The following is a 15,334-nucleotide window of genomic DNA, read 5'->3' on the forward strand; positions in this document are numbered from 1 at the left end:
TGAGTCCAGCGGCAGTACCATAAAACAGGGCAAAGAATGGTGCATTTGGTGCTGAGAGATAATAAACTGATAACTGTACAGCCCACTCTTTGGCTTCTTAGCTTCCACATACACTTTTCTACACACATTTAGACTTCTACTCAACAACAAAACTACTCAAGTTTTCCATCTAACCAGATGTAGCTATCCTTCATACTTGCGAAGTTCTAACCTTCCCAAAATGACAGGACACACTATTCTAAGGGTTATTGTCATTCAAAGTCCCACCAAATACTCTGTTATCTAAAGGCTAAATTGTAAATGTTGCCTTCAGAAACTTGTATGTAAAATATTAAATGAAAGAAAAAGAAGAAAATCACTAATATATTAAAATAAATGCATACATATACCAAGCAAACAGAAAATATGCAAAGCCTCTACAGTCCTTGTTTCTGGAATAGGCCATGAGGCTGTAATTGATATCTATGTCCTTCTTCAATTATCCTATCTATATTTCCCTTACTTTCAGGAAAAATATCAACTGTCTGAGCCTCTTCACCTGATGTAATAACCCAAAACCATGGATAAGATATTCATATTTTATAAAGTTGGTATAAAATCTTTTTCTAATAGATGACACAAATCACATATTTGCATATATAATACATAGACAAATATTTCCCTTCTTTCCTTTTTCCCAAAATGTTATGACATTAACTTCCGATGATCCTAATCTTTTTTGTTTACAAAAGAACACCAAACCTTCTACCTAGTTCATCCTAACATTTTATTTTTTCACTAGTTATAAGGTGAAAGTTTCTCATATAAATGAAGTGGCTTTTATTATAATTACAACAATAAAACTTAGTCCTGTGAAAACACTTCCAGGATTGTTCTCACTAATATCACAATGTACTTTTAATAATTCAATATTTATTATTCTATTTTATATTTAATATTTAATAGTAATGCTTAATATTTTTTCTTTTTTTATTGCATTTTAGGTTTTTGGTACATCTGAAGAACATGCAAGATTGTTGCATAGATACACCTGGCAGTGTGATTTGCTGCCTTCCTCCCCAGCACCTATATCTGGCATTTCTCCTCATGCTATTTCTCCCCAACTCCCTACCCCCCCGCTGTCCCTCCCCTATTTCCCCCCAGCAGACCCCAGTGTGTGATGCTCCCCTCGCTGTGTCCATGTGTTCTCATTGTTCAACACCCGTCTATGAGTGAGAACACGTGGTGTTTGATTTTCTGTTCTTGCATCAGTTTGCTGAGAATGATGGTTTCCAGGTTCATCCATGTCCCTATAAAGGACATGAACCCATCGTTTTTGATTGCTGCATAATATTCCATGGTGTATATGTGCCACATTTCCCTATCCAGTCTATCATCGATGGGCATTTGGGTTGGTATTCCAGGTCTTTGCTATTGTAAACTGTGCTGCAATGAACATTCGTGTGTATGTGTCCTTATAGTAGAACTATTTATAGTCCTTTGGATATATACCCAGTAATGGGATTGCTGGGTCAAATGGAATTTCTATTTCTAAGTCTTTGAGGAGTTGCCACACTGTCTTCCACAATGGTTGAACTAATTTACACTCCCACCAACACTGTAAAAGTGTTCCTATTTCTCCACATCCTCTCCAGCATCTGTTGTCTCCAGATTTTTTAATGATCGCCATTCTAACTGGCATGAGATGGTATCTCAATGTAGTTTTGATTTGGTAATGCTTAATATTTAGGCTGAAATATGATTTATTATATTTATAAATCTATATTTATGCTGAAAATATAATTATCTTACTCGTTTATGAAACACATGATATATTGTCATTCTAAATACCTGTTTCAAACATTATTAAATGTGTCCATTCTAAAAGAGAAAAAACCCAGATTTATTTTAATCGGAGAGTTCTATATTCTATTTTTATGGAGAATTTAGGAAATGAAAGCTCAGTTTATCTCATCAGCCTCATTAATATTTGCTTTTACCCAGATGGAATGCTAATATAGCTTATAACAACTACTGAATCATATTTAGTATATACAATTTTCCAAACAATAGCTAGAGAAAGGATGATTTTATAATTCATATCTCTTAAAATAATTTGTACTTATTTTTATTTTCTTTTAGCATATAAACTTGATAAAAGTCAAAACTATAAGACCAACATAAAGAAATATTATGTACTGAATGTGTCTGCCCCTAAAATTCATATATTGAAGCCCTAAGCCCCAGTATCCTAGAATGTGACTGTAGCAATAGGGCCTTTAAAGAGGTAACTGAAATAAGGTCATATGGGTGAGCTCTAATCCAGTGTGAATAATGTTCTTACATTTTTTAAAAGGAGGTTAGGTGACAGACGTGTGCACATACACCAGAGAAGAAAGACCAGGTGAAGACATAGTGAGAAAGTGACCATCTGTAACCCAAGGAGAGGCCACAGAAGAACCCAGCCAACCCTGTGGACACCTTGATCTTGGGCTTCTAGCCTCCAGAACTGTGAGAAATACATTTCTCTTGTTTAAGGGTCAATCTGTGTTACTTTGTTACGACAGCCATAGCAAACTAGTACAAGGAGTTTTTGACATTTTTCTCAACCTATGTTGAAAATGCCTACACACTGTGAGAAACACAAATGTTTTAAGAAATGATTGTTTCACTCACATTTAGCATATTCATATTTATTGGGGTTGAAGACCACTTTTGTAGATTTTATATTTACTAATAAACAGATGAGAAAATTGAAGATTTTTTTTCCTTTGTGATGGCTAAAATACATCTGATAGTGTTTGTTTGAACTCTAATACATAAAATCCCTCAATAACATGTATATACAGTTTATTTACAGAAAAAGTATTAGTGAAAAACAAGATTTTTTTTTCAGTTCAACTGTGCTATCACAAGAAATACAAAAGCAAAAATAGTGAAACTTATACTGCCTTTAACTGAGAATGTCCCAGTAATTTCCAAACAGGTGGTTATTACCAACTGAACGCCCACTGAAAAATAATAATTTGGGGTCAGAGGATTGATAACTAGAACCGAATAGAGAACAGGGCCCAAGCACCCATGGACCTATCTTCCCATCTGCAGTAGCCAGGATTTTTCTGTTCTTATAAAACAGGAATGGCTCTGGTATTTGTTATTGTTCTGAGGAGTAATTACAGATAATTTTTCTCCAGTAAGAAGTTTTAAAGCTTACACAGCTGCTTTTATCAATTTAAAACAAAAAAAGAAATAAAAACCTGGGGTATTACTTAAAAGAAGATATGTTAGTAAATGAGAGTTTTGTCTGTTCTCTGTGGATTGGAACAAGCTGTATAATCTGTTCCAACCCACTCATCTACATTACTCATCTCTATCACTGAATAATTGAAAGTTAGCCTCACTTTTGGGCACTTAGTGTATTGTTTTCTCATACATTCTTAATACTGTACTGCTAATAAGTTGATAATGTACCCCCTTATATTAGGAATAAATAATTAATTAAAGATGCTAAACTCTGGGAATATGAGCAGTCAGTTTTGCTTTCCTCCCTAAATACTGAGTTCATTACTTTTATTACTTGAGCCCGTGATTAGAGTTAGCCCATTCTCTGGTGAGTATTAAATAAGCATTTGGGTGGAACTCCTGTAAATGAACTAATTAATTTTATCATAAAGGGACCGAGGCAGATTTACAGACATGTTTATTTATAGTACTTGCTAAGAAATATCCCCAACATGTACTTATTGCTGAATATGAAGCAATCTTAGGTTGTCCCTCTACCTTTCACAATTAATTTTAAAAGGATTAACTCCATTCATTCATTCGTTCATTCAGTTAGTCCGCAAATATTTGATAAATGCCTGTGGGAAGATATTATCAACATTAAGTTCCCTAGTAGCAGAGCGTGAGATGGGGATTCTTCTTTTTTTTTTTGAGATTGAGTCTTGCTCTGTTGCCCAGGCTGGAGTACAGTGGCTTAATCTCAGCTCACTGCAACCTCCGCCTCCCAGGTTCAAGCAATTCTCCTGCCTTAGCCTCCCTAGTTGCAATTCTCCTGCCTCAGCCTCCCTAGTTGGCTGGGATTACAGACATGTTCCACCATGCCTGGCTAATTTTTGTATTTTTAGTAGGACGGGGTTTCACTACATTGGCCAGGCTTGTCTCGAACTCCTGGGCTCAAGTGAACTGCCTGCCTTGGCCTCCCAAAGTGCTAGGATTACAGGTGTAAGCCACTGTACCCAACCCAAAATGGGGATTCTTATTTAAGTGATTAATTGGAAAAATGTTCTCAGGAGAAGTTGGGGTGGGAGTCAGGAGAGTACAGGATGAAAAAGCTTAGCAAGAATATAGTCTCATTAGAACACAGCTTTCAGGCTGGTCCCATGAAAGCCCTTTCAGGGAAGAGAGTCACCTTCAGGGTGACCACCTTCAGGGAAGAGGGTCACCTTTTGTGCCTCATGTCAGTCAATTATTTGATGGGGTTATAATCCTTAAAGGTGTGACTGCTCTAGTTTCCTGTTGTACTGAGAAGAGACAAATTCTCCTGAGATGGAGACAGTTGTGAATTGTTTACAGCAAGCACTGACAACAGCTAAGGAATAAGCCAAGGCTAGGGGAGTGGGCACCAACAGTGTCCACTAGATCAGGGGGTCTCCAATTCCCAGGCCATGGACCAATACTGGGCTGCACAGCAGGAGGTGAGTGGCAGGCTTCATCTGTATTTACAGCCACTCCCCGTCGCTCACATTACCTAGCCTGAGTTCTGCCTCCTCTCGATCAGCAGCAGCATTAGATTCTCCTAGGAGTGCAAACCTTATTGGGAATTGCTCATGCAAGGGATCTAGGTTGCCCACTCCTTTTGATAATCTAGTGCCTGGTAATCTGTCACTGTCTCCCATCACCCCCAGATAGAACCATCTAGGTTCAGGAAAACAAGCTCAGGGCATCGACTGATTCTACATTATGGTAAATTGTATAATTGTTTCATTATATTACAATGTAATAATAATAGAAATAAAGTGCACAATAAATGTAATGCGCTTGAATCATACTGCAACCATTCCCACTATTTTGGTCTGTGGAAAAATTGTCTTCCACAAAACCGCTTCCTGGTGTCAATAAGGTTGGGGACCACTCCACTAGATGACTGTGTTAGATATGATAATGACTTACTAACTTTTACAGGTAGAAAGTACCATAGAGATTGTATAAGAAGTTATCATTCCTTTTTCACGTAAGGACAACTGAGGCTCAGAAGCAGCCCTAGAAGCACCAGTTTGGCATAATTTGGATTAAAGCACAAATCTCATTTACAGCAAATATAATTTTTATTATATTGTAATTCCTGTTTACTTCCAGAAACTTTTGATCAATATATAGGTAACAGAAATCTTATCTCTAATGTGTTTCAGAGAACTAAAGGACTAGATAACATATTTGGGACTAAGTGTTGTGATAGGAAAATAATAACCGCTCACGAACAGGTAACTGGATGACTTCTTCCTACAATAAGTTTAAGAATTCAGCATCAAAGTTTATATGAAAATGCAAAAACTAATAATAATAGAGCCCCAAACTGGATATAAGAATAAGAAACAAAAGATCAATTTCTTTCTATCCCAAGTGACAAGGCAGAAAAACCCTAGGGCTGGAATAATGCCTAGAAGTGGAAGAGCTGAAAGAGGTATCTCGTCACCATTTTTTTTTAAACAGCATTAAGTATTTGACCACACTTTATGCAGTAGTATCTTGAAAAAAACTGAGTGGGGATTCTATTTTCAAAGCTTTAGAATTGACATAGACAAAACTAGGAATTTTTCTTTTTTCTTAAAATGTCCTGGCTTTATAGGTATATTTTTTGCTGTCTTTAAGGATTCTATAACTATATCAAATAGCTAAAATATAAGAGTCATAATTTATCTGTTTATATCAGGAATTCTTAACCTGGAGTCCTTGGATGTACATAGGTCTACATGGATAGAATTCAGAGGGTCCTTGAAATTGAATGAGAAAAAAATTACATCTTTATTTTCAGTAACAATTAACTGAAATGTAGAAAATCCTTCAGGTATGAATGCTGGCAAGAATCTTAGTCCCTATGACCTTGCCACCAATAGATATTACAGGTACTTTTCTATCACAGTGAATGCACCAGTGCATTAGATCTCGGTCTTCTTGTCATACACTGGAGCTGGCCAACCAGAATGCAATGCTGAGCCTGCAAATGGTAAAGCTGTATAACTGCATGACAGAAGTTTAACTCAATACATTTGGAGAATTTTTATTTTTACAATGGGCTGAATATTTGTGTCCCATCCAAAAAATGTATATGTTGAAATAATAACCCCCATTGTGATGGTTTTAGGAGGTGGGTCTTTAGGGAGGTAACTAGGTCATGAGGGTTGAGCACTCACGAATGGGAGTAGTGGCCTTATAAAAATACAGGAGAGAATATTCTTCCTCTCTCTCTGTTCTCCACCATGTGAGAATACATGAAGAAGTCAGTGGTCTGCAATGCAGACCAGGACCCTCACCAGAACCTGACCATGCTGGAACCCTGGTCTTGGACTTCCAGCCTCCTGAACTGGGAGAAATATGTTTCTGTTGTTAACATCACTTAGTCTGTGGTAATTTGCTATAGCAGTCCAAACTGACTAAGACAGTATTTCTTGACGGAACCTGTCCATTCTTGTTAAGCCAACTATGGAAACTTTAATTACATTTATGGTAATATATTTTTAAGAATCAGGAAGCCAGATATGGTAGCTTATACCTGTAATCCCAGTGCTTTGGAAGGCCAAACTGGGTGGATTGCCTGAGGCCAGGAGTTTGAGACCAGTCTGACCAACATGGCAAAATCCTATCTCTACCAAAAATACAAAAATTAGCCAGGCTTTGTGGCACACTCCTGTAGTCCCAGATACTTGGGAAGCTGAGTAGGAGGATGGCTTGATCCCAAGAGGCAGAGGCTGCAGTGAGCCATGATCGCATCACTATACTCCAGTCTTGGTAACAGAGCAAGACCCCGTCAAAAAAATAAAAAAAGAATCTAGATTATCAGTAATTGAACTAAAAATACCAAAAGCAGAAGCTAGAAGTCAACTGGCTTTTTACATGACATGCACATTGCCTTATCAAAGTCTATTCTTATTCATGCTTAGCAACAACTGCCTCACACTGATGAATGTTGTAAAAATAAAATTTAACTTTGACTTGCCAATATTTTAAACCTATTGTTATTTAATACATTTTAAAAGCTCATATTTTGCTATCTTATAAAAATACTTTAGGGCTAGACACGGTGGCTCACACATGTAATCCGAGCATTTTGGGAGTCCTAGGTGGGTGGATCACCTGAGATCAGGAGTTCAAGACCAGCCTGGCCAACCTGGTGAAAACCCATCTTTACTAAAACTACAAAAATGGATCGGGCATGGCAGCTCACACCTGTGATCCCAGCACTCTGGGAGGCCAGGGTGGGCAGATCACAAGGTCAGAAATTCGAGACCTGCCTGACCAACATGGTGAAACCCCATCTCTAAAAAATAAAAAAATAAAAATTAGCTGGGCATGGTGGCACACACTTATAATCCCAGTTACTGGGGAGGCTGAAGCAGGAGAATTGCTTGAACCTGGGAGGCAAAGGTTGCAGTGAGCCAAGATCACACCACTGCACTCCAGCCTGGGCATCAGGAGTGAAACTCTTTCTCAAAAAAAAATTGTATTTCTCCACAGAACTGGAAAAAACCACCATGAACTTCATATGGAACCAAAAGAGAGCCCGCATAGCCAAGTCAATTCTAAGCAAAAAGAACACAGCGGGGGGCATCACACTACCGGATTTCAAACTATACTACAAGGCTACAGTAATCAAAACAGCATGGTACTGGTACCAAAACAGAGATATAGACCAATGGAACAAAACAGAGACATCAGAGGCAACACAACACATCTACAACTATACAATCTTTGATAAACCTGACAAAAAACAGCAATGGGGAAAGGATTCCCTGTTTAACAAATGGTGTTGGGAAAACTGTCTAGCCATGTGCAGAAAGCAGAAACTGGACCCCTTCCTGACACCTTACACTAAAATTAACTCCGGATAGATTAAAGACTTAAACATAAGACCTGGCGCGATAAAAACCCTAGAAGGAAATCTAGGCAAAACTATCCAGGACATAGGAGTAGGCAAGGACTTCATGAACAAAACACCAAAAGCATTGGCAACAAAAGCCAAAATAGACAAATGGGACCTAATGAAACTCCACAGCTTCTGCACGGCAAAAGAAGCAGTCACTAGAGTGAATCGGCAACCAACAGAATGGGAAAAAATTTTTGCAGTTTACCCATCTGACAAAGGGCTGATATCCAGAATTGACAAAGAACTCAAACAGATTTACAGGAAAAAAACAAGCCCATTCAAAAGTGGGCAAAGGATATGAACAGACACTTTACGAAAGAAGACATATATGAGGCCAACAATCATATGAAAAAATGCTCATCGTCACTGGTCATCAGAGAGATGCAAATCAAAACCACACTGAGATACCATCTCACGCCAGTTAGAATGGCGATCATTAAAAAATCTGGAGACAACAGATGCTGGAGAGGATGTGGAGAAAAAGGAACACTTTTACACTGTTGGTGGGAGTGTAAATTAGTTCAACCATTGTGGAAGACAGTGTGGCGATTCCTCAAGGCCTTAGAAATAGAAATTCCATTTGACCCAGCAATCCCATTACTGGGTATATATCCAAAAGACTATAAATCATTCTACTATAAGGACACATGTACACGAATGTTCATTGCAGCACTGTTTACAATAGCAAAGACCTGGAATCAACCCAAATGCCCATTGATGATAGACTGGATTAGGAAAATGTGGCACATATACACCATGGAATATTATGCAGCAATCAGAAATGATGAGTTTGTGTCGTTTGTAGGGACATGGATGAATCTGGAGAACGTCATCCTCAGCAAACTGACACAAGAACAGAAAATGAAACACTGCATATTCTCACTCATAGGTGGGTGATGAAAAATGAGAACACATGGACACAGAAAGGGGAGTACTAAACACTGGGGTCTATTGGGGGGAAAAGGGGAGGGCCAGTGGGAGGGGGAGGTGGAGAGGGATAGCCTGAGGAGAAATGCCAATGTGGGTGAAGGGGAGAAGCAAAGCAAAGCACACTGCCATGTGCGTACCTACGCAACTGTCTTGCATGCTCTGCTCATGTACCCCAAAACCTAAAATCCAATAAAAAATTAAAAAAAAAAAAGAGTAGAAAAGTGAAAAAAAAAATTGTAGTTTTTTCAACTGATTTTTCTTGTAATCTTATATGTTTCTTATATATTTCACATATATATTTCAAACATTTTCTTAATAGGGGCACATTGGCTTTAGCAGACTGCCATGATATAAAAGAAAATTAAGAAACCCTGGTTAAGTATAAATTATTTTCTATCTGTGTAAATAATGACATTCACTGGCCTTTGCTTTTATGTTTTCACATAAATGATTCTATTATTTTCAACCCAATTTTTCCCTATTTTTATACCTTTAACAAAATATATATTATAAAATTTACCCATTTCTTGTATAAAATTCTATAATTGTAATAACTTTATCAAGAGGTACAACCATTACCATAAGTCACCTTTAGAACATTTTCATCTCTGCAGCCAGATTGTGCATGCCCATTTATGGGCTTTACCTCATTATTAGGCATATTGAAATTGTATTCCATCTAGGATATTATAAAAGTGAGTCTATAATAAAAATTCTGGAACAGTGCTGACACTTACTATAGCATGACATTTTAGAAACAAAAATAATTTAAAAATACTAATTCTAGGTTAATGGTTACAAACCTGCAGTTAGAAGAAACATGTTCAGTGTTTGATAGTATGGTAGTTTGACTATAATTAACAACAATAAACTGTATGTTTCAAAATATCTAGAAGATTTGAAATATTTCTAAACACAAAATATATGATAAATGTTCAAGGTGGTGGATATCCTAAATACCTTGAATTGATCATTATACATTCTATGCATGTATCAAAATATTACACGTGTACACTATAAATATGTACAAATATTATGTATAAATAAAATCTAAAAATACTCATTCTAATTGATTCAGGCAGGACTCATCAATGGATACAAAAACTAGTGTGAAAGTGTTTGAGGAGTAACTGGTTAGTTACATAGTCTCAAAATATCTTTCCATGAGGCATTTATTAATTATAATGGGTAAAATAATGTTAAAGTGCAGAAACATGACAGGCATGAACTTAGCCAAATGGTCAAGGTTAGCATCACCAATAATAGGACAAATTAACAACAAATGCCATCTAAGATGGTGTACTGAGAAGACCACAGCATCACTTCTGTGGTGTTCCTGCCAAAAATATGTAACTTGCATCTAATCAGGAGAAAACATCAGACAAACCCCAATGTGAAGAATAGTGTGTAAAATAATTGTCCCATACTCTAAAAAACATCAGCTTAAGTGGGCACCATGACTCATGCCTGTAATCCGAGCAGTTTGGTGAGGCCAGGATGGGAGGACCACTTGAGCCCAGGAGTTTAAGACCAGCTTGGGCAACATGGCAAGATCTTGTCTCTACAAAAAAAAATTTTTTTAATTAGCCAGGCATGATCACACCTGCCTGTGGTTCCAGCTACTGGGCAACACCATGAGATTAAAAAAAAAAAAAAACTGCTGGGCGCAGTTGCTCATTCCTGTAATCCCAACACTTTGGGAGGCAGGCGGATCACCAGGTCAAGAGATTGAGACCATACTGGCCAACATGAAACCCTGTCTCTACTAAAAATACAAAAATTAGCTGGGTGTGGTGGCACGTGTCTGTGGTCCCAGCTACTCGGGAGGCTGAGACAGGAGAATTGCTTCAACCTGGGAGGTGGAGGTTGCAGTGAGCCAAGATGGTGCACTACACTCCTGCCTGGCAACAGAGTGAGACTCCATCTCAAAAAAAAAAAAAAGCCAGCTTCATGAAATACACAAAAGACTTTCTATAAAGAAAGCCTCAGGAATTCCATAATATTGGCAAGTAAAGAAATAAAGACTGTATACTAAGTAATAGTATTATATGAGAGTTAATTTTCTAATTTTTATAATTACACTGTGATGTAAGAAAATGTTCTTGGTTTTAGGCAATACACACTGAAGTGTACAGCAGGAAAAAGTCATTCTACCTACAATTTATCTTTTAAAAAATAAATTTTATGGTATTTATTTAAGAGTTACAACATGTTATGGTATACATATAGTAAGTAAAATGGTTACTTTGATGAATCTGATTAACATATCTATTATCTCACATAGTTTCTGTTTTCATGGTAAGAGCAGCTAAGATCTACTTAGTTAAAAAATTATAATACAGCCGGGCGTGGTGGCTCATGCCTGTAATCCCAGCACTTTGGGAGGCCAAGGCGGGCGGATCACAAGGTCAGGAGATCGCGACCATCCTGGCCAACATGGTGAAACCCTGTGTCTACTAAAAAACCCTGTCTCTACTAAAAGTTAGCTGGGCGTGGTGGCGCGCACCTGTAGGCCCAGCTACTCAGGAGGCTGAGGCAGGAGAATTGCTTGAACCCGGGAGGTGGAGGTTGCAGTGAGCCGAGATCGCACCACTGCACTCCAGCCTGGCACGTGGCAACAGCGAGAGACTCTGTCTCAAAAAAAAAAGAAAGAAAAAAATTTATAATGCAATATAATTTTATTGACTTCACTCCTCATGTTGTACATTAGATCTCTAGACTTGTTCATCCTACGTATCTTCTGTTTGGTATCTTCTGACATACATCTCCCCATTTCTTCTTCACTTTGCCTCCCATGCCGTGGTAACTACTGTTTCATTTTCTAGCTGTGTGTATTTGAGGTCTTTTTTTTTTTTTTTCTTTTTTTTTGAGATGGAGTCTGCTCTGTCGCCCAGGCTGGAGTGCAGTGGCGCAATCTTGGCTCTGCAACCTCTGCCTCCCATGTTCAAGTGATTTTTCTGCCTCAGTCTCCCGAGTAGCTGGGACTACAGGTGTGCGCCACCATGCATGGCTAATTTTTTGTATTTTCAGTACAGACGGGTTTTCACCATGTTAGCCAGGATGGTCTTGATCACCTCACCTCATGATCTGCCCACCTCAGCCTCCCAAGGTGATGGGATTACCAGCGTGAGGCACTGTGCCTGGCCTGAGGTCTTTTTTAAAAAAAATTCCACATGTAAGTGAGGTCATAAAATATTTACTTAACATAATGTTGTTTATGCTTACTTACTTAACATAATGTTCTTCAGGTTGTTCCAAATTGTGGAAAGTGGTAGGCTCTCCCTTTTTTAAAGCCAAATAATATTCCTGTATGTGTGTGTGCATGCATGTGTGTGTATGCATACATATACACACACATTTTTGTTATCTATTCATTTGTCAATAGACACATAGATTGTTTTCATATCTTGACCATTGCAACTAATGCTGCCATAAACATTAGAGTGCAGGTATCTTTATGAGATGGTGATGTCATCTCCTTTGGGTGTATACACAGAAGAGGAATTGCTTGGTCATATGGTAGTTCTATTTTTATTTAGGAACCTCTCACTGTTTTTTGTAATGGCTTTGCCAATCTTCATTCCCACCAACTGTGTGCCAGGGTTTCCTTTTGTTCATACCCTTATTATCTCTTGTCTTTTTGATAACAGCCATCTTTATGGGTGTGAGGTGATAACACATAGTAGTTTCAATTTGTATTTCCTTTATTATTAGTAGGGTTGAGCACCTATTGGCCATTTTTGTGTCTTCTTTGGAAAAATGTCTATAACTTACTTTTAAATGGCTAAGAAGATATATTTGTGTGTGTGTGTGTGTGTGTGTGTGTGTGTGTGTTTAGAGAGAGAGAGAAGGAGGAGAAGGAGAAGAAATAAAAGTTAACATTTGGGGAATTTGGATAAAGATTCTTCTGGAATTCTTTGTACAGTTCTTGAAACTTCTGTAAGTATGAAATTATGTTAACTGAGAAAAAAATGCAGTTAGTCTTAAGTGTACCCACTGTCATACTGAACACTGTGAGTTCTGATATCTCAATTTATATTCTACTATCAATTTTCTTTAGCTACTGGGGTAAGTTTTCTCCGTAGACTTTTTTTTGATGTGCCCCTGTTTTGCTTCTTTATTTGAGTATTTTGCTCTCTGTTTTGTTTATTATTTCCCTAGGGCATATGATGCTGAGTTTCAAACATATGGCCATTTTTATTTTCTGCCAATCACCTACAAAAAAATGCTAAGAAAGACCAATCGTTGTGATAAACTAAAATAAGGTATGGAAAATGTGGAAAAGAATGAGTCATGTATTTTGGGAGTCAGCAGCTTTGGTTGGCTACTGATTCAATTCATGACCTTGGAAAAAACCACGTCATTGCTTTGTGCCCTATTCTCCTCATAATCTTTTCCCGAGAGCTTATATTACAGGGTGTTGACAGGATTAACTTATGATTGTGCATCTCTCTGAATCTTCATGATTTAGGTATTAAAGTAGTTGCCACAAATAAATATCACTAAAAATAGTGTGATTATGCAAATCCGCTTCTTGGTATTTCAGTGGTTGTTTTAGAACTGTAAAGGCTTTTCAGAAAATTCAGAGTATTACCAGCATTTGGCTTGTGGTATATTTTTCTCCTGTGGATAATGTATCATTGAATATTATTAAAGACAACAGAAAATCATACAAGGAATGTATTAAATCTCCAACATGTTTCCTAGTTTGCCTTTTCGTTTCTAGACTGGAAGTGCCTAAATTATAATTTTTTTCTTCTAAGTTTTTACCCTCTGCATCAGGCATACTATTTTTGCCTTCCTGCCATCTATTCACCTTTTTCTGGCATCAGCATGCTGAGTTTCTTTTAGGGAACCATGCCTCTTCCAACTTAGTTGATCTGATATAATTGGGACTGACCCAGGGGGATGGGGGTCCATGAAACGGGTATGACCAATGAAAGCAGCACATGGCCTATCTAAAGAAATGAAATGTGATACCAAGAGTCATGAGTCCCACTCATAACTCATACCAAAATTATTAAGAAATTGGTGATCTCTTTCCACTGGGATTGCTAAACTGAAAAAATGGAAGCCTGGTCTTTCTAGCAGCTGTCTCCCTAACATGAGAAAGGAATATGTCTAAACCTGTTTCGAACCCTGTTGAAAGCAGAGATGAGGAATAAAAGGAAGCAGTTTCCTTTTATTTAATGATTATTTAAACACCTTGATTTGGGTATGCCTGTATAGAGATAACTGAGGTTTGCTAATATTTCTTTCTTCTCTTCTGCCCTCCTGCCTCCTCCTCTGTCTCCCTCTCTTTTCACTTAAGTTTGTTAATGGAGCTCTGACTAAAATCATTTGGTGTGTGTGGTAGAGATAGCTCGTTGCTTATTCAATTCCATTTTCCCCTTTATTCTCAGTAACATAAGTTTTATTCAAGATGTCAATGGTCCCCACTTTAAAAATGCACTTTACAGCCTCTTTCATAGATAGGCATGACCATGTAACTAGATACAGGCCAAAGAGATATAAGCAGAAGTTATAGGATGGGATTTATTAGAAAGCTCTTATTAACAGAAGCCCAGATGAGTCCATTTGCTCCTTGCCCTTCTTCTTATTTCTGCCTGGAATGAACATATAATGGTTGCGTCATGGGATCCTTAAGGTGTCGCTGCAGCAGCCAGAAACCTCTGTGGCTAGCAGTGCCTTCTGCCTGAATATTACTTGTGCCCATTGGGCTCATCCACCCACTCGGCCTGGCAGGCTGCTCTCAGCTCGCACTACCAGCCCAGATCCCACATCTGACAAGTGTGAGCCAGGCACAGAGTGGCAAGGGGTGTGTGGGCGAGCAAGTGTGGGGTTTAGCCACTCTGCACACCCAGGAACATTGGCTGCTGCAGCAGGGCAGGCAGCTCCAGGCACTGGCATAGGTGCCAGCTCTGTGCAAGGCTGCAGCTGGATGAAACACTGCACATGGCTTTTGCAGCAGGCACCTGCTTCTGGACAAGGGGAACACAGTGGCACCTGGAAACTTGGAGATGCCAGGAACCACAGAACCCCAAAGAGGGGTTGTCACAGCCCTGGCTCAGAGAAACCCTAGGTCTGGGCTCCCCAAAGGGCCACAGCTCTGCTCTTCTCTCTTCTCTCCTCATCACCCACAACATGGTGAGAGGAGGGGCATGTTTCAGCTCTGTTTGTATTACAGCTCTTTTAATCCTGCCGTTAACGGTTCCCTAGTTCTTGTCTGCCTTCAGGAAGAATTAGGTATGCAGACAGCTGGAGAATGAGCAAGGCAAAAAG

General features: G+C 38.4%; 1 long non-coding RNA gene across 4 annotated transcripts in view; it reads left to right on the forward strand.

Annotated features, from left to right (window-relative positions):
• Positions 1–9,283, forward strand: part of LOC103796765 (uncharacterized) — a 37,904-nt gene extending 28,621 nt beyond the window's left edge. For 2 of the 4 annotated variants that reach the window (XR_008479672.2, XR_013522653.1), the window contains one exon: positions 984–2,732. This is a non-coding gene — a long non-coding RNA (uncharacterized LOC103796765). Of the gene's footprint in view, positions 1–983; positions 2,733–7,713 lie in introns of those variants that run through there. The other 2 variants (XR_008479673.2, XR_004741737.3) reach the window with 2 other exon arrangements.
• The last annotated feature ends 6,051 nt before the right edge of the window (positions 9,284–15,334 follow it).

The sequence above is a fragment of the Callithrix jacchus genome, chromosome 1, assembly GCF_049354715.1.
Source record: "Callithrix jacchus isolate 240 chromosome 1, calJac240_pri, whole genome shotgun sequence".
Taxonomy (NCBI): domain Eukaryota; kingdom Metazoa; phylum Chordata; class Mammalia; order Primates; family Cebidae; genus Callithrix; species Callithrix jacchus.